The sequence below is a fragment of the Balaenoptera borealis genome (genome assembly GCF_965194805.1).
Source record: "Balaenoptera borealis genome assembly, chromosome: 19".
NCBI classification, from domain to species: Eukaryota; Metazoa; Chordata; class Mammalia; order Artiodactyla; family Balaenopteridae; genus Balaenoptera; species Balaenoptera borealis.
In genome coordinates this window covers 33,157,926-33,183,768 of record NC_138878.1, presented here as the reverse complement: position 1 = coordinate 33,183,768, position 25,843 = coordinate 33,157,926, and the positions used below count along the sequence as shown (strand labels likewise).

The 25,843-nt window shown below is 41.5% G+C and overlaps 1 long non-coding RNA gene across 1 annotated transcript in view; it reads right to left on the bottom strand.

Moving 5' to 3' along the window:
- Positions 1-2,282: 2,282 nt before the first annotated feature.
- LOC309616285 overlaps positions 2,283-25,843 on the bottom strand; it is a 409,627-nt gene continuing 386,066 nt past the window's right edge. The window contains exon 2 of the long non-coding RNA XR_014237414.1: positions 2,283-13,942. This is a non-coding gene — a long non-coding RNA (uncharacterized lncRNA). The remainder of the gene's footprint in view (positions 13,943-25,843) is intronic.

Below are 25,843 nucleotides of genomic sequence, written 5' to 3'. Positions count from 1 at the left end.
GTGTTTCAGGTTTTAGTGCTGGTCAGAAATCACGTAGATTCTGACGTCTTTACATGGAGAGAACCTTATGCATCTATGGAGAGAGAGTCTGTCAAAACACTTTCCTCCCAATTTCAAATTAAATGTACATGTCACTCCCAAAGCCTCCAGGAATGCTAGTACAATTATTTTTAACTTTTTACAGTTGTATCTCAATTACTCAACTTATTAGACAGCTGATCTATTAAGTTCTCAGGATAGAACCCACTGGGAATAAATTTTAAGATTAAAAAGATTTCTAAGAATCTACCTTTAGAAGTTCCATCATAATTTTAAATTTCACTGAAAAGAATTTGAATTTTAAAACTCCTCTAGAGAAATTTCAATCAGGCCTCTAGAAATAGAAAAGAGTAGTCACATGGCACTGTCAAAAGTCATAGGTTCCTTCCATGATACTCTAAAGAGCAGGGGTCAGTACACAGCTAAACACAGTGTTACCATGCAATTCAGCAGTCACACCCAACTGATTCAAAAATGTATGTCCACATAAAAACATACACAGAAATGTTTATAGCAGCTTTATTCATAATTGCCAAAAACTGGATGCAACCAAGAGGCCCTTTATATGTGAATAAACAAATCATAGTATATCCACACAAATATTAAGCAATAAAGAGAAATGAGCACACAAAAAGACTTGGATGAATCTTAAATGCATATTGCTAAGTCAAAGAAGCCAGTCTAAACAGGCTACATATTGTATGATTCTAATTATAAGACATTCTGGAACCCTCCTTTTCTTGGCGGGGATCGGGCATGTGGTCCCGGTCCGCGTAATGTACGGAGGTAGAGGGAAAGGGCTCCGGCCCCCTCGGTGTCATGTCTTCGGTACCGGCGGCTTCCAGTCCGCGGGTTCTATCCTCAAGCGCCAGGACACAGGGGAAAAAAAAAAAAGAAGAAGGAAAAAAAAAAAGACATTCTGGAAAAGGCAAAACCATAGAGTTGGGGAAAGGATCAGTGGCTGCCAGGGGTTTGACAGGAAGGAGAGGAGTTAAATAGGTGAAGCACAGAGTTTTTTTTTTCCAGGCAGTGAAATTATTCTGCATGATGCAGTAATGGTGGATACATGACACTTATGCATTTGTCAAAACCCACTGAATATAGCATAAAGAGTGAGCCTTAACATATGCAAATTTTAACAAATAATTTATGAAATCAAGAGGATCGCAGGATGGAATACAGAATGTGACAAAAAAATTACAAACTGTACTATGAATGTATGAAACAACCTCACTGAAGGGAGAGAGGGAAAAGGTACGGGCTCACCTTTGTACAACTTTGTACAAAAACGGGTGGGATAGGATTTGGCCCTAAAGCTGTAGTTTTCCAACCCCTGCTCTAAAGCCTAATGATGCCCTCAAGTGGTAGCTTTCCAAGTCTGTGAAAGGCGGGCCACGGTGATGTGGGATCCGTGCCACAGGGAAGAAGGCCAGACCCACAGCTTTGCCCGCATCCGGCCCAGCATCTGGCCCAGAGGTGATGCCAAAGTCTTGACCAGGACTTAAAAGGTTCCCGAGGCCCAGCCCCCTCCCCTACTTGCGTCCTCCACCTGTCCGACCTAATTCCCTACCTCAACCTATTGTCTCACAGGCTCCCCCCATGGCAACCAGCAGGCCTCCTAGTTGTTCTCTCCTGCAGGGCCTTGCCCCTTGCTGTTCCCTCTGTCTTGAACACACATCCCCTGGATACCCACGTGGCCGGCTCCCTAGCCTCCATCCAGGGCTCTGCCCAACTGTCACCTTCTCTGTAGGGCCCTCCCTCACCTTCCCCACCACCTGTGCTCCTTGCCCCTCTGACCTGGCTTTACTTTTCTTCACCTCACTCGTCAACAGCTGATGTCTCTCACACACACACACACATTTTAAAAATAAACTTTATTTTTTTACATAGTTTTAGATTTTCAGAAAAACTGTTAAGAGGGTACCTATATAAGATAGCTCCCATATAACCCATCGCTAGTTTCTCCTACTATTAACATCTTACACTAGCATGGCACACTTGTCACAACTAATGAGCCACTATTATTAAATAAAGCCCATACTTTATTCTGATTTCCTCAGTTTTTACCTAATGTCTTTTTTCTGTTCCAGGAGCCCATTCAGGATACCACATTTCATTTAGTCCACGTGTCTCCTTGGGCTCCTCTTAGCTGCAGCAGCTTCTCAGACTTCCCTTGCTTTTGATGACCCTGACAGTGTTGAAGAGCACTGGTCACATACTATGTATTTTTAATTATCTGTGTATTATCTAATCCCGAGTAGGCAAGTAAGCTTCTAGAAGATAGGGATTTTTGTCTCTCTGTTCACTGTTTCAACCCCAGCAACTGGAACAGTGCTTAGCCACATCATAGGTGTTCAACAAATAACTGAAGAATCAATGAATTTGCTAAAGTGAATATTTTTGCTTGACTCAATAGACCTTTAGGTTTCATAGAGCCCAGCCCTTCTCCTTTAGCACACGAAGACAATTACTGGAACTAGAACTTGAACCGTCTCAACCATCTGTGACTGCCTCATCCAGAAAACCCACATATCACCATAGGCCAGGACCCCTCACCCTCCATCACTCCAACACTTCAAGCTGCCCCACAGAGAAACTTGGGAGCTAATCATCATTCTCAGGAACCTCAACAACCTTTTCTCTGTAACAGTGTTTATTTGGTGTTTATTTGGAAATATTCACAACAATGTGAATATTTTATTGTATTTGCTCTTATTGTTTTATAAACATAAGTGAAAAAATAGAAGCAAGAAAATACCAGTGCCAGTAATAGGGAAAAGTCATCTAGCAGATGATGGACAGGAGTGAGATGTTTTAGGTCAAATCAGATATTTCTTAGGCCTTGGCTGATAACCTGAAACCAAGTGCTAGAAAACCCTATCAAAGGCTGTGTGTAAGTGGATGTGACTACCCTGCCATGTTAGATTGACAGTTCTACTTTTTACTCATTCCTGTTTAGTATCTTTTCAGGAAAAGACATTAGGGATTCCCTGATCATTATGCCTGTTTGGCAACCTTTCAAGATGTGCTTTAGGACACCTGTATGAGCTGGGAATCAAATATCATTCATCGATAAATAATTGTTGAGCACCTAAAATCTGCTAAGCATGAACTTCAAAATGTGTCCTTTCTTACTCACCCAGAGCCCAGTACACAGCATGCTCTAAATAAATATTTACAGGACATGTGAAAAGCTTTCAATTCCTCAAATAAGAAAATGTCCATCAATACTAACCCCATAGGCCTAGAGGCAACTCAATGCATTATTCTAAAATTCTAGCCATCAAAAAAGCATACAGGGACTTCCCTGGTGGTCCAGTGGTAAAGAATCCACCTTGCAATGCAGGGGACACAGGTTCGATCCCTGGTCGGGGAACTAAGATCCGTCATGCCACGGGGCAACTAAGCCCGCACAACACAACTACTGAGCTTGCTCGTCTCAACTAGCTCCCATGTGCAGCAAACTACAGAGCTCACACGCCCTGGAGCCTGCGTGCCACAACTAGAGAGAGAAAACCCAAACGCCACAATTAGAGAGAAGCCTGCACGCAACAACAAAGAGCCGCCCGCGGGCCGCAACTAAGACCCGATGCAGCCAAAAAAATTAAATAAACAAATAAATAATAAATAAATCTTAAAATAAAAAAGTGGACTCCCCTGGTAGTGCAGTGGTTAAGAATCCGCCTGCCAACGCAGGGGACACGGGTTCGAGCCCTGGTCCGGGAAGATCCCTCATGCCACAGAGAAACTAAGCCCATGAGCCACAACTATTGAAGCCCACGTACCTACAGCCCATGCTCCACAACAAGAGAAGCCACCGCAGTGAGAAGCCCATGCACGGAAACAAAGAGTAGCCTCGTTCGCCACAACTAGAGAAAGCCCGTGCACAGCAACAGAGACCCAACTCAGGGCTTCCCTGGTGGTGCAGTGGTTAAGAATCCGCCTGCCAATGCAGGGGACACAGGTTCGAGCCCTGGTACGGGAAGATCCCCCGTACAGGCCGCAGAGCAGCTAAGCCCGTGCACCACAACTACTGAGCCTGCACTCTAGAGCCCACGAGCCACAACTATTGAGCCAGCGTGCCTAGAGCCCGTGCTCCGCAACAAGAGAAGCCACCGCTCGCCACACTAGAGAAAGCCCACGCCCAGCAACGAAGACCCAACACAGCCATAAATAAATAAATAAATAAATAAATAAATAAATAAATAAATAAATAAATAAATTTATTTTTTAAAGAAGAGACCCATCTCAGCCAAAAATAAGTAAATTTATTTAAAAAAAAAAAAGCATACAACTCAGAAAAAAAATCAAATGTACAAAGCCAACCCAGAACTTGACCTCAATTACACCATATACCATATTCAAGTGGTATTCTCAATGGGAATTAATGGCTTTCCCAAAAAACTAACACAATGGTAAAAACTGCTGTAAAGAATTTTTTTTTTTAATGTTTAAGAAAAAAAAAAGAGGTGGTTTAAACCTTTATCAGAAATGAACAATATGGAAAGCACTCAATGCCATCAGAGTCCTCCTTTGTGGTAAAAAGAGCGTGACCTTAAACTTTGAGAGCTATCTACTGCACTATCCCCTGAGCTATCACACTCAAAACACAATATGACAACAGGATATGTGACCTGAGTCTTCTGTAAGAACCTTCACTTTCTCTAAGGTAAAACAATTTCCAAGTGTCACTTTAAACATTCAGTTTACTCTCTATTGTGGGTTGAATTGTGTCCTCAAAAAAGGTATGTTCATGTCCTAACCCCTGGTACCTGTGAATATGACCTTATTTGAAAATAGGGTCTTTGCAGGTGTGATTAAGTTGAGGTCATACTAGGTCAGGGTAGGTCATAATCCAATGACTAGTGTCATTGGGAGATTTGGACACAGAGGGAAATTTTCACACAGAGAGAGAATGCCATGTGACAATGGAGGCAGAGACTCGAGTGGTGCAGCTGAAAGCCAAGGAATGCCCAGAAATGCCGGGAGCCACCAGAAGCTAGAAGGTGTGGAACAGATTCTCCCTCAGAGCCTCCAGAAGGAACCAACCCTGCAACACCTTGGTTTCAGACTTCTAGCCTCCAGAACTGTCGTACTTTATTATGGCAGTCCTAGGAAACTAATATATTCAAATTCTTTCAGGGTCCTGTGGGCATCTGCAAAAAGAAACTAAGATCACATCAGAGGAAGTACTGGATCTGAGTAGTATCACATTCTTCAAATCAGTTAATATTAACAGTTGCTTGGTCATGCTTGGTTTATGGAAACTACTTTCCTGAATCAATGTAACTTGAAATGTTATATATACACATAAATATATGTGTATATATACACATCATCTACCACATTCAGATTATGCTAATGAAGAAAATCTCATTCCAAGACACAAAAGTATTTGAGGAATACACATTAGGAAATTTATCTTGATGAACAACTTCTGATTCTGTAACTTTTGATGTCCAAAGATCTCCCCAGGAAAACTCTAATCACAGTAGTTTGCAGATGGTTGGTGTTAAACACCAGGTTAGCTGAGCAGGTGCCATAAGGGGTAAAGACTTTGGTAAAGGTCTGCACAGGTCTTCATCTTTGCAATTTCAGAAGCCTAATATTTTCCCAAATCAGGCAGGTGTGATCAGGTCCAGAAAACCAGTTCACACCAACTCAACCCACAGAGGCTGATTTTTCCAAAACAAAGGACCAACCCATTAATTTTCAACCTCACTTTCAGTGACCAAACGCCCCTGTCTGCTACCCACAGCTTCCTCACTCCTGATAACAAGTAATCAAAGAACTGAGTGGAGATCAGGAGACAGTTTGGCTAACATGTAATAAATAGACGGTCCAAGCTAGAACCTGGAACATTCTCCTTCCTTGGCCAACACTACACTTGAATGGAACGGGACAATCTTTTCACATCCACTAGTCCATCTGTCCTCACCACCACCATATGGGGTAGACACTGCCACCTGTATTTTACAGGTGAGTAAACTAATGCTTAGGGAGAGAAGAGGGTGGTTCATCCATTAATTCAACAAATACTAAGATAAACAACAATGTCCTACTGTATAGCACAGGGAGGTATATTCAATATCCTGTAATAAACCATAATGGAAAAGAATATGTATATATATGTATAACCGAATCACTTTGCCGTTCACCAGAAACTAACATAACATTGTAAATCAACTTCACTTCAATTAAAAAAAAAAAAAAGACAAATACTAATGAAGCCCAAGGCAACAAGGTAAATAGTAGGCAGCACGTCCTGACCTCAGTCAAATGCTCTCTTCACTATACCCCACTGCCACTTCTGGAATGTGCCTTCCCAGCAATGTAGGAACACTTCTGTCTACGAGATCACATCTCCCTTCCTCAGAAAATGCTGTATAAATAAGAGGAAACTGCTACTCCTAGTGCTTCTATTTTTCTATATATTTCACACAAAGCCCAATATATTACTATATTACCAATAACCCAAACATATAACAAGTAATAAGATCACAGCTGACCTTACACTTTGAACAGACTTGGAAGATGCTGTACTCTCTTTGGACAATGTATCTCAACAGCAACACATTTACAAACCTTGCGTGCCATATTGTAAGTATTTTATGTTGATCTCCTTAGCTTCAACTATAGATCTCCTCAAACTCCAGCAATACAGCCTATTAGGACTCTGCTGCCCCCTTACTTTGTAGGAAAGTAAATGTCTGACTTTACCCCATCCTGCTGTTTTGTTCTATTTCTTGTATGTGGGGATCATGCTGGTCAATGCCAATATATGAAAACACTCCATTATTGGGGATTATGAATTGATATGCAGTCTATGCCACATAAAACCACAACATAGCCTACTCCCTCAGCTACTGCCTAGGTATCAGCATATGATCACAGGGAAATCTGACTAACAATATTGTCAGCAAAATGAAAAACACTGCCAAGCAACTACACAGAGATGCTGGGGCTTAATGGTCACCAATCAATCCCATACCAAGAAACAATTTATACCTTTAACCTCCCCAAGGGGTAGGAAATTAATGTATTCTTTTGAAATGACCAAAGAAAAGATATGACCAAAGGAAAGAACAAAATATCAGATATTAAAGCAAACACCCTTTAGATACACAGAAGTGTTCTCTGTCAAACCTATATTCTGAGATAATTTATAAACGTCAAGCATGTCAAACTTATAGACTTAGGGAAATTTTTACATATGTGTTTTTACTCTATCTTGTTGCAAACAATTAAGGGTTCTACCTAAGAAAGGTGATTCCCATATGGCAGCATCTCATTATCCAGTATTACTGGGGTACAATATAGTTTACACACACACATACATAGTGCCAAAGCTTTTCATTGTAAGCTTTTTCTAGTGGGCCTTTCTAAAATATACTAGACCCATCCCATCCTTCTTTAACAGCTGAAATAGTCTTTGATTATTTATCTGTCTTTTTGACTATTCAAGGTCAATTATGACCATCACTACTGTTTTATTTTCAAATGTTAGACTTATAATTTTTCTTTTTTATATCTGAAGTTAGGGCTCTTTCTTACAATTAATATGTACATTTAATGTTGTATATTTTCCTCTTAAAAGCTACTATTAAGATGAATGATTTTTCTTTTCAATTGGAACTGTATCTCAGAATAACCAAACCATTCATAAGGGGTATTATAGAAGTAGTACAGTTAATAAGTAGTGAGAGAATAGAATAATTGGTTATCAACATCTTACAACACCCAATGAATTAATGGGCCTAGACAAAGATCAATAGTTGCTAACAATATAAACAGAAAGACAACTAATTAGCTACTTCTCAACAGAAGTGAACATCACCTATGGAATTATATTGCCAAAAAAGAACCTGAATCATGTCACGTCTCTAGACCTGCATACAACACACAGGAAATACAAGAGGCAGAGAGACAGGCTAAATGACACCACAGGATACAATTGGCACAATCTAGGCTGTGGGAAACTCTAGAGGACAGAGGATCTGCTTCAACAATAACAAAATACTAAAAAAAAAAAAAAAAAAGAAAAAGAAAAAAGATGAGGGAACCTATAGATTTAAGAAGACTTAAGAAAAATCAACCACTACAGAATATTCTACCCAACAGTAGCAGAATACACATTTTTCAAGTGCACACTGAACAGTCCCAAGGACAGACAATATTAGGCCACAAAACAAGTCTTAATAAATTTAAAGACACTGAAATCATACTAAGTATATTTTCTGATAACAATGGAATAAAACTAGACATTAATAACAGAAGGAAAACTGGAAAATCCACAAATATGTGGAAACACAACCAATGGGTCAAAGAAGGAATCATAAGGAAAGGTAGAAAATATCTTGAGACAAATAAAAATGAAAATACAACATACCAAAACTTATGAGATGCAGGGCAGTGCTAAGAGAAAAATTTATAGCTGTAAATGCATTAAAAAAGATCTCAAAACAACAACCTAACTTTACAACTTAAGGAACTAGAAAAAGAAGAACAAATATCCTAAGCTAGCAGAAGGAAGGAAATAATAAAGAGTAGATAAGACATAAATAAAATAAAGACTAGAAAAGTCAATGAAACCAAGAGTTAGTTCCTCAAAAAGATCAACAAAATTGACAAACCCCTGGATTTAAAAAAAAAAAAACTAAAATCAAATATTAAAGAGGGGACATTACTACCAGTTTTACACAAATAAAAAAATTATAAAAGTACTATGAATAATTATACACCACAAACTCGTTAACCTACATGAAAGGGACTAACTTCAGGAAACGTACAACCTACCAAGACTGAATCATGAGCAAACAAAAAATCTGAATAAACCTGTAACTAGATTGAACCAGCAATTTAAAACCTACACAAAGAACAGCCCATGACCAGATGGCTTCACTGGTGAATTCCACCAAACATTTATAAAAGAATTAACACCAATCTTCTCAAACTCATTCTATGAGACCAGCATTACCCTGATACCAAAGCCAGACAAAGACACTACAAGAAAAGAAAACTATAGATCAATGTCCTTTATGAATATTGATGCAAAAATCCTCAACAAAATACAAGCAAACAGAATTCAGCAGCACATTAAAAGGATTACAAGCCATAGCCAAGTGGGACTTATTCCTTCAATGAAAGGATGGTTCAACATGTGAAAATCAATGTGATACACCACAGGAACAGAATGAAGGAAAAAAGCCACATGATCATCTCAAATGATGCAGAAAGCATTTGACAAAATTCAACACACTTTCATGATTAAAAAAACAACTCCACAAACTAGAAATAGAAGGAAACTACCTCAACAAAATAAAGGCTATAAATGAAAGTCCCACAGCTAACATCATGGTCAATGGTAAGACTGAAAACATTTCCTCTAAGATCAGGAACAAGACAAAAATGCCCAGGATACAAAATCAACTTGCAAAAAAAAGTTGCATTTCCATACACTAACAATGAACTATGTGAAAGGAAATTAAGAAAACAATCCCATTTACAGTAATGTCAAAAAGAATAAAATACTCAGGAATAAATTTAAAGAGGTAAAACACCTGTACACTGAAAACTATAAAATGTTGTTGAAAGAAATTAAAGACGATACCAATAAACGGAAAGATATCCCATGTTCATGAATTGGAAGACTTAATATTATTAAGATGTCAAAACAGTGCAAAGCAATCCGCAGATTCAATGCAATTCCTATCAAAATTTCAACGAGGTTTTTTTTTGCAGAAATTGAAAACTCCATCCCAAAATTCAGATGGAATTTCAAGGGACCCCAAATAGCCAAAGTAATCTTGAAAAAGAAGAACAAAGTTGGAGGCTTCCCACTTCTTGATTTCGAAACTTACTACAAAGCTATGGTATTCAAAACAGTGTGGTACTGGCATAAACACAGACATATAGACCAACAGAACAGAATAGAAAGCCCAGAAATATACTCTCACATATAGGGTTAAATGACTTCTGACAAAGTGTCAAGACTATTCAATGGGCAAAGAATAATCTTTTCAACAAACTGGACTGGGAAAACTGGATATCCACATGCCAAAAAAATGAAGTTGGACACTTTTATCTTATGTTATATGCAAAAATTAAGTCAAAGTGAAACAAAGATCTAAATATAAGACCTGGGACTTCCTTGGTGGTGCAGTGGTTAAGAATCCACCTGCCAGTGCAGGGGACATGGGTTCGATCACTGGTCCAGGAAGATCCCACATGCCGCAAAGCAACTAAGCCTGTGCACCACAACTACTGAGCCTGTGATCTAGAGCCTGCGAGCCACAACTACCGAAACCCATGTGCCTAGAGCCCATGCTCCACAACAAGAGAAGCCACTGCAATGAGATGCCCATGCACCGCAACAAAGAGTAGCCCCTGCTCACCGCAACTAGAGTAAGCCCACACACAGCAATGCAACTAGAGAAAGACCCAACGCAGCCAAAAATAAATAAATAAATTTATATAAATAAATAAATAAAAGACCTGATACTATTAAACTCTTAAAAGAAAACACAGGCGGAACGCTTTATAACACTGAATTTGGCAATGATTTCTTGAATATGACACCAAAAGCACAGACAACAAAAGAAAAAAAAAGATAAATTGGACTACATCAAAATTTAAAACTTTTGCACATAAAAGGAGTGAAAATGCAACCCACAAAACAAGAAAAAGTAGTGGCAAATCATATACCTGATAAGGGACTTATATGCAGAATATATTAAAAAATTCCTACAACTCAACAACAAAAAACAAACAACCTGATTCAAAAATGGGCAAAAGATTTAAATAGACACTTCTCCAACAAGATACACAAACGGCCAATAAGCACCTGAAAAGATGCTCAACATCACTAATCAGAGAAATGCAAATCAAAACCACAATAAGATATCACTTTACACCCATTAGGATGGCTACTATCAAAAAACAGAAAATAATAAGTGTTGATGGAGATGTAGAGAAGCTGGAACACTTGCGTGCTGTTGGTAGGATTATAAAATGGTGCAACAGCTATGGAAAACAGTCTGGCAGGTCCTCAAAAAATTAAAAATAGAACTACCAGATGATCCAACAATCCCACTTCTGAGTATATATCCAAAGAACTGAAATATCTCTCTAAGAGATATTTGTACACCCATTTTCACAGCCACATTATTCAAAATAGACAAGAGGTGAAAGCAATCTAAATGTCCATCAGTGGAAAAACAGATAAACAAAATGTAGTTTATACACACTGCATTTGTCAGAGTTCTCCAGAGAAAAAGAACCAACAGGCTGTGTATATAGAGATTTATTATAAGGAATTGGTGAGAAATGGGCAGAAGAACTTAATAGACATTTCTCCAAAGAAGACATACAGATGGCCAACAGGCACATAAAAGGATGCTCAACACTGCTAACTATTAGAGAAATGCAAATCAAAACTACAATGAGATACCACCTCACATGGGTCAGAATGGCCATCTTTAAAAAGTCTACAAATAACAAATGCTGGAGAGGGTGTGGAGAAAAGGGAACCCTGCTACACTGCTGGTGGGAATGTAAGTTTGGTGCAGCCACTATGGAGAACTGTATGGAGGTTCCTCAAAAAACTAAACATGGAGTTGCCATATTACCCAGCAATCCCACTCCTGGGCATACATCCAGACAAAACTATAATTCAAAAAGATACATACACCCCTATGTTCATAGCAGCACTATTCACAATAGTCAGGACATGGAAACAAACTAAATGTCCATCAACAGATGAATGGATAAAGAAGATGTGGTACATGTATACAATGGAATACTACTCAGCTATAAAAAGGAATGAAATAATGCCATTTGCAACAACATGGATGCAACTAAAGATTACCATATTAAGTGCAGTAAGTCAGAAAGAGAAAGACAAATACCATATGATGTCACTTATATGTGGAACCTAAAATATGACACAAATGAACTTATCTACGAAACAGAAACAGAGTCACAGACATAGAGAACAGACTTGCAGTTGCCAAGGCAGGGGTAGGGGAGGGATGGACTGAGAATTTGGGATTAGTAGATGCAAACTATTACATATAAAATGGATAAAAAACAAGGCCCTACTGTATAGCACAGGGAACTATATTCAATATCCTGTGATAAACCATAATGGAAAAGAATATAAAAAAGAATGTGTATATATGTATAACTAAATCACTTTGCTATACAGCAGAAATTAACACAACATTGTAAATCAACTATACTTCAATAAAAATATGTATATATTGTAAGGAATTGGTTCACGCAAGTATGGAGGCTGGCAAGTCCAAATTCTGCAGGGTGGACTGACAGGCTGGAGACCCAGGAGAGCCAGTGTTCCAGTCTGAGTTTGAGGGCAGTCTGCTGAAGAACCAGGAAGAGCCGAAGTTGCAAATGAAGTCCGTAGGCAGTCTGCTGAAGAATTCTCATTTGCAGGGTGTAGTCAATCTCTTTGTTCTATCCAGGCCTTTAACTGATTGGATGAGCCCCACCCACATTATGCAGAGCCACGTGCTTTACTCAAAGCCCACCAATTTAAATGTTAATCTTATCCAAAAACATCCCCACAGAAACACCCAGAATAATGTTTGACCAAATATCTGGGCATCCCACGGCCCAGCCAAATTGATACATAAAATTAAACATCACACACACAATGGAATACTACGCAGCCTTAAAAGGAAGGAAATCCTGTCACACACTACAGCATGGATGAACCTTCAGGACATTATGCTAAGTGAAATAAACCAGTCACAAAAGGACAAATATTGTATGAATCCACATATGTAAGGTAAATAATATAGTATAAGTACCTGACATTAAGCTTTTGATTGCAAAGAAATCCATTTCAAAAGCCATCCATCTTGAATAAACATTGCCAGGTGTATGATACAGCTACTAGCAAAACAACCAGATGAGGAACTGGGTCACCCACACCCATGAAGTTCCCCTTTCAGAAAACCCTGGGTGACCCAGATAACGGACCATCTTGAGTGACCCTGTCTCCACTCTCCTGCACCCTAATTTCCACTCTTATATTAAAATGAGCCAGGAATGAGTGACACCATGAAACCCCAGGCACCCCACACTCACACCCTAATAAAGGCAGAGCCCCAGGTGTTCTCTCTACCTTCGCCCTCGCCGTCTGGCCCCTGGACATGTTGCATACCCTCCAGGACCTGTGAGTAATAAATCTTGTTCCTCTAAGTTACCTGATGGTTTTTTGCAGAATTTCATCCTACAGACATAATAAGAAAGACAAGTGCCGGCCCAGTCACCAAAACTGGCCCCAGTGAGGGAAATGTCAGTGGGGCTTGCTAAGAGTAATAGGGCCCAGGTGAGTGCCTCAGGCATTCCTACTCAAGAACCTTAACATAAACAGGCTGGGAACACAACACTAAGGTAGTCAAATTCATAGAAACAGAAAGGAAAATGATGCTTATTGAGGGCTGGGGGGAGGGAGAAAGGGGAGTTACTGTTTAATAGGTATAGAGTTTTAGTTCTGCAAGATGAAAAAGTTCTGGAGATCTGTCTCATAACAATGCAAATATACTTAAACTACTGAACTGCACACTTAGAGACGGTTAAGATGGTAATTTTTTTTAAAAAGGACATTCTGATACTGGCTAGAGGAATGAGGAGTTATTATTTAATAGACACAGAGATTCAGTCTGGAATGATGAAGAAGCTCTAGAGATGGATGATGATGGTTGCACAACAATATGAATGTACTTAATGCCACTAAACTGTACACTTAAAATGTATACTCAAGGGCTTCCCTGGTGGCGCAGTGGTTAAGAATCTGCCTGCCAATGCAGGGGACACGGGTTCGAGCCCTGGTCTGGGAAGATCCCACATGCCGCAGAGCAACTAAGCCCGTGAGCCACAACTACTGAGCCTGCGTGTCTGGAGCCTGTGCTCCGCAACAGGAGAGGCCGCGACAGTGAGAGGCCCGCGCACCACGATGAAGAGTGGCCCCGGCTCGCCGCAACTGGAGAAAGCCCTCGCACAGAAACGAAGACCCAACACAGCCAAAAACATAAAATTAATTAATTAATTAAAATGAGCTAAAATGTTAAAAAAAAAAATGTATACTCAAAATGGTAATTTTGTGTTATATATATTTTACACAATAAGAAAAAAGAGAGATAAGAGACATCAACCAAATGTAATATGTAGGCTTTATTTAGATCTCAATTAAAATAAACTGTAAACAATTGGATAAGATAATCAAGAAAATATAAAAAGTGTCTAGATATTTGGTACTATTAAACTATTGATTTGGGGGAGTATTAGTAAACTGTGACTATCTTCCAGAAATAGATATTAAAATATATGTAGATTATGTCCTCTGAGATTTGCTTCAAAATAATTTCAAACTGTAGTGGGAAGGAGATAGATGACACAAGATTGGCCAAGAGTCGGTATTTACTAGAATAAAATGATGGGTATGAATGGGTATATATTATACTATTTCGCTACTTCAGTTTATCTTTGAAACTTTCCATAATAAAAAGTTTTTTTTTTTTAATTTATTTTATTTATTTATTTATTTTTGGCTGCGTTGGGTCTTTGTTGCTGCGCACAGGCTTTCTCTAGTTGTGGCGAGCGGGGGCTACTCTTCGTCGTGATGCGCGGGCTTCTCATTGTGGTGGCTTCTCTTGTTGCAGAGCATGGGCTCTAGGCGCACGGGCTTCAGTAGTTGCGGCATGTGGGCTCAGTAGTTGTCGCTCACGGGCTCTAGAGTGCAGGCTCAGCAGTTGTGGTGCACGGGCTTAGCTGCTCCACGGCATGTGGGATCTTCCCCAACCAGGGCTCAAACCCATGTCCCCTGCATTGGTAGGCAGATTCTTAACCACTGCGCCACCAGGGAAGCCCTAAAAAGTATTTTTTAATGAATGGTATCTTAGAATCAAAGAAAGAGAGGAATTGTGCTGGCCTATGACAGAGCAACGCTCTCAAGGACTACTGAGGCTATGAGTCCTAAATGGTCTGAAGTAGGCAGAAGAATGACCTACAAAGACATCCACATCAGAATCGCTGTATCCTGTGACTATGCTAACTTACATGGCAAAAGGGACTTTGGAGATGCGACTGAGGCTATAGACCTTGAGACGGGGGCACTGTACTGAATTATCTGGTCCAAAATCTAATCACCTGAGTCCTTAAAAGTAGAGAGCCTTTCCAGGCTTCAATCAGAGAGATGAATTGGAGGAGGAGAGATTTGAAACGTGATGTTGCTGGCTTTGAAGATGGAGGAAGGGGGTCTCAAGCCAAGGAATGGCCTCTAGAAGATGCAAATGGTCCTCAGCTGACAGCCAGAAATGGAGACCTCAGTCCTACAACTGCAAGGAACTGAGTTTTATCAACATTCTGAATGAGCAAGGAAACAAGATTCTCTCCTACAGCTTCTCCAGAAAGGAACACAGGCTGCTGACACCTTGATTTTAGCCTGGTGAGACCCATGTTGCACTTCTGACTTACAAAACTGTTCTATAATAAATGTGTGGGGTTTTTTGGGTTTTTTTTTTTGGCCGCATCACGTGGCATGCAGGATCTTAGTTCTCCGACCAGGGATCGAATCTATCCCCCTGCAGTGGAAGTGAGGAGTCTTAACTGCTGGACCGCCAGGGAAGTCCCCTAAATGTGTGTTCTTTTAAACAGCTAAATGTGTGATAATGTGATATGGAAATGGAAAACTAATTCATGGTCCAAAACAGCTATGATTTTGAATGTTTCTGTCTGCCTTTTCCATTTTTTTCTACCTTCCTTTGGTATAAGGCTAAGTCTATACAACTGCTGCTTATTTACCACTACAAATGGGCTATGAGAGGGAAAAGCAAATAAACATTCATTCATTCACTCAATACCAACTACCAGGTATCCGAGGAGTGCCTGCTCTGTAGCAGGCAGGCAGGATAGTAGGCTAGTCACTAGGGCTGTGATGGGAGCTAACCTAAGAGCCCGGTGTGCACACTCATGTCTGTAGCAGTACCCACACTGGCTTTATTTAAAGGCACCCTGACTCCAACCAACAGCAACCAGCCAAAGGGCACGCGCTGGGAGTAGCTGAGCTTAGCACAGTTTCCTAGATAACCGGTACCAGCAATTTGCTGGTGGAGGATTCTTAAAGTGGCTCCAACACCAAGAGCAGGAGTCATCTGAGCTGCATACTTAAGCAGCTCCCTGGGCCCCAGATCTTTTTTTTTAATCTATTTTATTTATTTATTTATTTATATAAATTTATTTATTTATGGTTGCATTGGGTCTTTGTTGCTGCGCATGGGCTTTCTCTAGTTGCTGAGAGTGGGGGGCTACTCTTCGTTGCGGTGCGCGGGCTTCTCATTTCGGTGGCTTCTCTTGTTGCGGAGCACGGGCTCTAGGTGTGCGGCCTTCAGTAGTTGTGGCTCGTGGGCTCTAGAGCGCAGGCTCAGTAGTTGTGGCGCACAGGCTTAGCTGTTCCGCGGCATGTGGGATCTTCCCAGACCAGGGCTCGAACCTGTGTCCCCTGCATTGACAGGTGGATTCCCAGATCTTAAAAACAGCATGAATGGGGCCTGGGAAACTTCATTTTAATAAGCTTGTCAAGTGATTCTTAGGTATCCTAAGGTAGGAGAAGCAAGGCCATAGTCGGGTAGGAGGCCCGATTCCAGTTCTTTGGGAGTAACCAGGCTCTGAGTAACGACCACAGAGCCTGTAAGTAATGTATAAAAAGAACAGTGAAGGGGGAAAAAAAAAGTGCAAAGACCTGATGGTATCTATTTGTGTTTGCAGAGGTGAAATGTATAATAAGCATTTAAGTCTGCAGACTCTCTTCCAACATGCAAAAACTGAGAGTTTACTTTGTTTACAGATTTCTTCGGCAATGTAACAAAAAGCCTAAAGAAGACATACCGAACTGTTAATACTAGCAAATGTTCAGGTGTATGGTTACAGAGGATTTGTACTTTTTGTACTATGCATTTCAGTGTTGTCTGAATATTTTAAAACAAATATTTACTACAATTTCCTGTGAGTCTATAATTATTCTGAAAGGAAAGTTTAAAAAAAAGTATTACTTGGTGGTGGGATGAATTGGGAGATTGAGATTGACATATATACACTAACATGTATAAAATAGATAACTAATAAGAAAAAAAAGTATTACTTTTGCTATCAGAAAAGATTTAAAAGGATAGAGTTTTTTTAATTATATAAACTAAAATTAAAGTGAAATCAGCAAATTCACCAAAATTAAATCTTGATATCTGCATTTATGTCCTCATCTAATTTTGCTATTTTACCCTGGGATCGTCTAAAAACCAAGACACAAATTTAAAGAATATTTCACTTTACCTTTTAGCTACTGAAAGTCTTCCATATTGTCTTCTCTGAAGTCTGACCAATGAAGACATCTTAAATCCTAGAAAAATAAATTGCATTCTTTTTTAGGATTAAGTAAGAAAATCATTTTCACAATATCAATAGCACAGTGAAACTTGTAAGTGGCAATGCTTGTTTCCATCACCCACCCTGCACCACAATACACCAATTTTCAAGCAAACACAACAATGAAGACCAGCTAATCACAGCCCACAGATACCCTCCCAACTCTATTTCTCTGCTAAAGAAAAAGTTTAAGTCAATAAAACATCTAGGGAAGACGCAGGGACACTGGCATCCCAAGGAATGGAGAAAAGGAAAGGAGGTAAGTAGGACACAGTGCAAATGTTTAATTAAACAAACAAACATGAATTTTATTTCACTGATTCCAGTTCCACTTTGGTGTCCTCTGTCTTCCTTCAGAACCACGTGCAGCTTGATAAGGAGCCATGGCAAAGCCAAACCACCACAGAACTTCACACCGCACACAACTTGCAGGGATTCAGACCTGGCTGTCCCCACTCCAAAGGCCACGTGTGAAACGACCAGGCTGCACCGGGTCACTTCTATAGGACTGCATCGTGGGATCGGGGAAGACCCGGCACAGAGCCACCACAGAGTCACCACCTGGGAGACAAAGGTTTTTAGAATACACTTCCCAGCTATGGAAAGAAGAAAAAGTAAAGCAGCATAAGGAGAACCGCCAGCCCAGGAAGAAGAGGGAAGCATTCCATGGGAAGTGATCTGCATGACGCCTGGCACAGAATAAGTGCTCGAAAAACAGCAGCCGCTTCTATTCTCGGAATGACTCAGCTGCAGACAAGGAAATCAGCCTGTCGACTCCCCAGCAGACCCCCTGTCCTTGGAAGCCTCAGCAAACCACAGCAACACATCAAGGACCTTCACCGTGTGGACACAGCCTCAGGCACTTTTGAAGCTGACACACAAATCCTGCAGCTCGAGCCAGACTCCTACACGAGGGTCGAGAAGAGACAGGCCAGCTGCTGCTGAGAGGCTGGAGCTCTGCTTCCCCATGAAAGAAGGCAGCTCCTGCAGTCTGAGCCATACTTCAAATCCACTGATCACAGCAAACACACACTGCTGGGGGCAGCAAGTGAGGGAGGTGTTCAGGTGCTGGAGGGTGAGGTCAGCTGCAGGGGCCCATCGTGTAGGTGTTGGGGAGCCAGGGATGCTTCAGGGGTCTTAGGCAGTGGAGAAACACACGTGCCTTTGCAAACACACTGAATGCGCTGCCCTTGAGGCCACCTCCTATTTTTCACCCTAATTGGCATGTTTTCCCATCTCCTCAGAAACAGCCCTGGGAGACATTACATAGCTGTAGAAGTGTGGTCTTTGGAGTGAGACAATCTGGGTTTGCGTCCTGACTCCGGCTGCCTCCTTGGGCTCACCACTTAACCCGAGGAGCCACCCACTCCCAGCGTTGAAGATTAAATGAGATAACCTTATGTGCAAACACCTTGAAAGCACAGTACCTGGTACAAGGTAATACCCATAACCGTGGCTCCTGTTATCGACTCAATTTGCAAATGAGGACACTGAGCCCCAGACAAGTTAGGTGATGGGAACTCTGACCTTACCATCAAACTGTGGGATTTTTTTTTCCTCTACCACACTATCCCCAACTGATCTGCTTCTCCAACAAACCTTAAAAATCCTCCAAGGATAAATTTTGATCTACCTGGAGGCTTGCTGACTTAACTCAAGGAGCTAACAGATCAATATTTTCAGAACACAAGTAAAGTTGGCCTTGAGACTATGTGAACTTGGGACTGGGGTTGGGCCCCTATAAATGATATAGGTAATCACTACTGAGTGATTACCACATGGTATGAACACAACAGATTAATTATGGTGACCAGGTCTCAAGCTCAGATCCTTACAGAGTCTGGGTTGTACTAGGATGACCATGCATCCCAGTTTGAGCACCAAGTCTCACATCCTGTGAACCTGCTCAGCGCTAGGCAAAGTGGGACAGCTGGTCCCTTGGCTGTAGCATAACTGAGTGAAGGAGTAAAAAGCTGTTCCATCTCTGTTTGGGTTTTCCATTTCTGAGAAGCAACCATGTACAGTGGGGTATGAGCTGGGGCTCTGAGGCCAGCCTCACTTGGTTTACATCCTAGCTCACTGCTCACCAGCTACAGGACCATGGGACAACTTACCCAACCTCTCCACACCTGTCTCTTCTCCTGTAAAAATGGAGCTAGCAGAGCCCCTGACCTATAGGGCAGAGGTCCTCAACACTACTGATATTTTGGACCCTTTCATTCTCTGCTGTAGGGGCGTCCTGTGCATTGTAGGATGTTTAGAAGCATCCTTGACCTGTACACTCTAGACACCAGGAGCACCAACCCCACCAAGTCATGGCAATCAAAAGTGTCTCCAGGCATTGCCAAATGTCTCCTGGGGGGCAAAATTGTCCCCAGTTGAGAATCACTGGTCCAGGCAGTGTTGTGAGGATAAGTGAGGTGATGCACACATCAGATTCTTTGGAGGGTCTGTTTCTATAGGAACAAACAGACTAAAGCCTCAGTGATAAAGTAGGAACGTGGCAAGCCAAGAGATGAGCAAACGGGACCTGGGACAGGCCAAAGGCTGGCAGCCAAGCGACTGCTGGGTGGGACAAACCCTGCAAGTGGAGCCCAAATGGCCAGCATCCTTCTCACATGAGCCTGGGCTTCTATTCCACCCCAGAGGCAAAAGGTTGAGGGGATTACTCCTTAGCTGCTGGCATAGGGCCATCATAGAGAACAAATCCTCTCTCACTGCACATAGTCCTTTTCTCTTGAATGTGTTCATATACTTGCGAAGTGTACCTGTTCATCAAATGTTGAGTGCTTACTGTATGTCAGGTATACAGTGGTGAAAAAACAGACAACAGTCTCTGCCCTCATGGAGCTTGAAACATATTGTGCTGGTTTGTGTGTAATGCATTTTCAACCAATAAAAATGTGTCATGATGTAAACAAAAACAAAACAAAACAAAAAAAACTTCACACCTACTAGGATGGATATAATCCAAAGGAGAAGTGTTGGTGAAGATGTGAAGAAACCAAAACCCTCATATTATGCTGGTGGGGATGTAAAATGGTACAGCCTCTTTGGAAAGCTGTTTGGCAGGTTCTTAAAAAGTTAAACATAAATTTACCATATGACCCAGCAATTCAACCCATCTACCCAAGAGAAAGGAAACATATGTCCACATAAAGACTCGTATGTGTATGTTCATATAAGAGTTATTCACAAAAGCCAAAAAATGGAAACAATTCAAATGTCCATCAACTGGTAAACGGATAAAAAGAAAAAAATGTGGTATATCCATACAATGAAATACTATTCAGCAACAAAAAGGAAGTACTGATATATGCTACAACATGAATGAACCTCAAAAACTTTATGTTAAAGTGAAGGCCAGTCACAAAAGACTACATATTATATGATGATTCCATTTATATGAAATATCCAGAAAATGTGAATTCACAGAAATGGAAACCAGATCATTGGTTGCCTGGGGTAGAATGAGGAGTGACTGAAAATGGGCGCAGGGTAATCTTTTTGGTGCCACAGAAATGTTCTAAAATTGACTGTAGTAATGGCTTATGGAGATTTACTAAAAATCATTAATTAATTAATTAATTAGTTTGTTTATTTATGGCTGCAGCGCATCTTCGTTACTGCGAGCGGGCTTTCTCTAGTTGCAGCAAGCGGGGGCTACTCTTCATTGCAGTGCACGGGCTTCTCATTGTGGTGGCTTCTCTTGTTGCGGAGCATGGGCTCTAGGGCGTGCAGGCTTCAGTGGTTGTGTGCACGGGCTTCTCACTGCGGCGGCTTCTTTTGTTGCGGAGCACGGACTCTAGGGTGAGCGGGCTCAGTAGTTGTGGCTCGCAGGCTCTAGAGCACAGGCTCAGTAGTTGTGGCACACGGGCTCAGTTGCTCCGCGGCATGTGGGATCTTCCTGGACCAGGGCTCGAACCTGTGTCCCCTGCATTGACAGGCGGATTCTTAACCACTGCACCACCAGGGAAGTCCCCAAAAAAATCATTAAATTTAAAATGAGTGAATTCTATGGTGTGTAAATTAAACCTCAATAAGCTGTATTTTAAAAATGAAATCAGACCTCTGGTTTGGAAAGTGAGGCCCAATTTGGCCAATCAGATGTTTTGCCGGACAATTTCCATAAACTACTAGGCTAAATCGGCAACTCCTGGATTTTGCTCAAAATATAGTTAAAACATGCATATAATAAACATAGTAGAGAATGGTAGTAATATCCTCTGCAACTCTTTAGAAGTATAATGAAAAATACTTGAGCTGTCAACTTAAGTGTGCAAGGGGGAAATTAGTTTTTCCTCCAAGAGCTTGGGGACAGGATCACTTGACCAGCCTGGCAAAATGACACCTCACCCTAGAAGGTAGTGGTAGCCCACCCAAAAGCAAGTGCTGGGGATTCCAGTGCATTCTCAACACTAACTGAGGGCAGCATTTGAAAGCCAACACTGAATTGCAGGTGGCCTCTTGTCTGCTCTCATTCCTCCATCACAAAAGAGTCACAGTAGGAGGCATTTACCTTGCAAAACAGTTTTGGCCTCTATTGTCCTGGGACTGGGACAAAGCTGAAATACAAAGATGACCCAAAAAAGTAAATCTCAGTTTGGGGCTTTCAAGATCCAGTTCCTTCAAGGGTAATATTGACCTTAACTGATTTTCCCCAGGCACTGAGCTCCCAAACAAGACCCAACCCTGCTATACTTGCTCAAATGCCTCTTTCAGACCGAGGGCAGAACTGTCTTGATCGCCCCTGTACCCCCAGCCTACCCAACGCTGGCTTCAGATGCCACTAAGATACCGACCTAGATGTGAGGGATACAGAGTGAACAAAGATAAGAGCTCTGTCTGCCTTCCTGGGAAAAATTCATTAACAAACGTTAAGCAGTCAAAACTAATTAATCACCGAAGGAAAATCACAGCCGTGCGGTAATGAGCAAGGAAGCGGAGGCACGAAGCTAATGCTGCAACAGGAGGATATCTCTGCTAGAAACCTTTATTCATATTAACGTCTTTAAACATCAAAAGATCCTACAAGGTAAGTTCTGTCATTATCCCATTTTAGGGATGAGAAAACGGAGGCACAGGGAAGTAAAAGAACTTAGCCAGGGTCACACAGCTCAAGTGATCCACCCACACACATATCTCTCCTGACTCCAGAAGCCTGGTGTAACCGCCAAATTTGCTGCCTCAATAAACGTGGGAGGAAGGAATTAATGGAGACAGCCACAGCAGATTAGCAAGAGTTCTCCCAAGGAGGGAAAGGCACAGCGGGCCGAGGAGAGGCTGATCCAGACAGCACCGACCTGCATCTGGTGAGGACTCGACAAGGCGGGAAGGCAAGGGGACCTGCCGGGAGGCTATAAAAGGACGCAAGAGGGGCCTTGAGCGGCTGCTGGAGATTCCCGAGTTTGCTCCGAGGCAAAGCGTCCAGCCCATCTGCCCACTTCCCAGCTGGGGAACCTGAGGCCCCCAAGGAGCGAAAAACCGAGGTCCTGAGGCGCTGGCCCGGCCTGGGCCTCCCTAAGCTCCCATCCTCAAGGTCATTGAGGGCGCGGGGGCTGGGTTGCGGTGAAGCCAGGCCAGGCACACCTGCCCTCGCTTACCTGGCCGCGGCACGCCTCCACGGCTTCCTTAGGCAGCCTCTGCGAATCTTCTCCCTCCAGCTTCTCCACTCCCACCTTGCCCCGCGCGCCAGCAATCCCGCCCCCGGCAGCCCCGCCCACCGAGCCCGCCTGGGCAGCAAAGCTGCCAACAGCGCCCCTGCCGGCGGGGAGGAGCAAGCCATGCACCGCTTTGCTCCCTATTCCTTTCCACTTCTTGTGACTTTTCCCCTTTCCTCTTCTTGTTACTTTTCCTTTCCCTTTTTTTCTTCCCTCCCTCTCTTTTGTTTCCTTGTCTTTCATTTTTTTCAATCAGACAGTTGTTCTTTCGCTCATTCTTTCACTCAACAAGTATTTGTGTGCCAGGAACTCTTCAAAACGTTGGGGATAAGGCAGAGAAGACAAAATTTATTCTAGTAGAGGAAGACAATAAACCAATGGCTTTCGAACATTTTTACCACCACCCACAGTTGCAATACATTTTACATCACTTTCCAGTAAACACAGACACATACACATGCACATATATGAAACTGAAACTCGTTTCACAAAGCAATACTTATCTTGTAGACTGTCAGCATCTCAAAAGATGACCAGGAAACCTGCTATCAAGCAAAGCTAACTTTGTTAGACTTGCTGCAGTAATGGAGAACACCACCTTGACAATCTGAGTAGGGGAAGGTGAGGAAAATAAATTTATAGGGTTGGGGTCTGGACTCAGGTGGTTCAAAGCAGGTCTTTCAAGAGAGGAGTCAATTGGGATTGGGCAACAGTCACAACATAGTATTTTAGGATTGGTGAACACAGCAAGGCAAGGGTCTTAAAGCAAGTTTCAATAAGTAAAACTGCTGTTTGATAGGCAAGCTGTTTTCCCAATGACCAATCCTGATGGAGTGTCTGATGGGAGAACCCATCCAGCAAACCATCCAGATAAATAAGCTTGGATGAAATTCCTAAAGTAATTTATTGGTTTACAGCCTTGTCTTACTGAGCACAAATTCATTTTTGCTGTATTCTACAGGTCAAAGCAATAGCAAAGAGCACCCAGACTCAAGAGAATGGGACACAGACCCACCTCCTGATATAAGGAAGGTCAAAGAATTTGTGACCATCTTAAATCCCCCATACTTGGGTTATGTGGGAAATAAGGAGTTCTTTCTTCTGAGCTCAAGAAAGAAGAGGGATTAGGCGGACTGCGTGGATTGCCTGGGCACTGGAGTTATACTTTCCTTCTGGCATGGACACCTAAATGTAACTTTCCTTGTACTATCTAGTGCCAACCTTGAGTCTCAAGGTTGAATCTAGTCTCCCTTGAGTGAGCTATTTGTAACCAGCTATTAATATTATATCCAGAAATAACCAACAAAACTCATAAACCTAGAAAAAAAGGTTAACATAAAAGCAATCCTTTCCATCTTTACATTACAGTATATGGGCAGAGAATGAAGAACAGAATGACTAGAATAAGCCAACGATGATTTAAAGAGCAAAATAAGGAAGGCAAATTGAGGTTTGGACCCAAATTTTGTGTAGAAGCTACCTTTTCTGCGTGTCACTTGATCTGATGGTCACAGAGTAGCTATGTTTCTTTCCATATTGTTTGTCTTTAGAGGAATCTGAGGCTCCTCAGATGGTTGTCTAATTGTCAAAGGGTAATGAATGGATCAACAAAATGGAGTATATACATACAGTGGAATATTATTCACTCTTAAAAAAGAAGGAAATTCTGATATATGCTACAACATGGATGAACCTTGAGTTCATTATGCTGAGTAAAATGATTCAGTCACAAAAGGACCAATACTCTATGATTCCACTTACATGAGGTACCTAGAGTGGTCAAAATCATAGAGATAGAAAGTAGAACAGGGACTTCCCTGGTGGCGCAATTGTTAAGACTCCGTGCTCCCAATTCAGGGGTCCCAGGTTCAATCCCTGCTCAGGGAACTAGATCCCACATGCATGCCACAACTAAGAGTTCGCATCCCACAACTAAGGGGCCCATGTGCTGCAACTAAGGAGCCCTCGAGCCGCAACAAAGGAGCCCATGAGCCACAACTAACGAGCCCGCCTGCTGCAACTAAAGACCCAGTGCAACCAAATAAATAAATAAATAAATACTTTTTAAAAAAAATTCTAAATTATTAAAAAAAAATGAAGAAAGTAGAATGGTGGTTGCCAGGAGCTAGAGGAATGTGGAGTTACTATTTTATGGGTACTGAGTTTCACTTTGGCAAGATGAAAAGGGTTTTGGAGATGGATGGCTGCGATGTTTGCACAACAATGAGAATATCCTTAAATGTTTCAGAATGATACACCTAAAAATGGTCAAAATAGTAAATTTTATTACAATATAAAAATCCATTTTATAAAAAACAGAAAAGGTGTCAAAGAGTCTATCCCTGATATCTTCAATGGTTTTGCCTTTTTGTTTTTAATTTTTGAATTTTATTTTATTTATTTCTTTATACAGCAGGTTCTTATTAGTCATCAATTTTATACACATCACTGTATACATGTCAATCCCAATCTAGCAATTCATCACACCCCCACCCCCACCCCCCCACTGCTTTCCCCCCTTGGTGTCCATACGTTTGTTCTCTACATCTGTGTCTCAATTTCTGCCCTGCAAACTGGTTCATCGGTACCATTTTTCTAGGTTCCACATATATGCGTTAATATATATTTGTTTTTCTCTTTCTGACTTACTTCACTCTGTATGACAGTCTCTAGATCCATCCACATCTCAGCAAATAACCCAA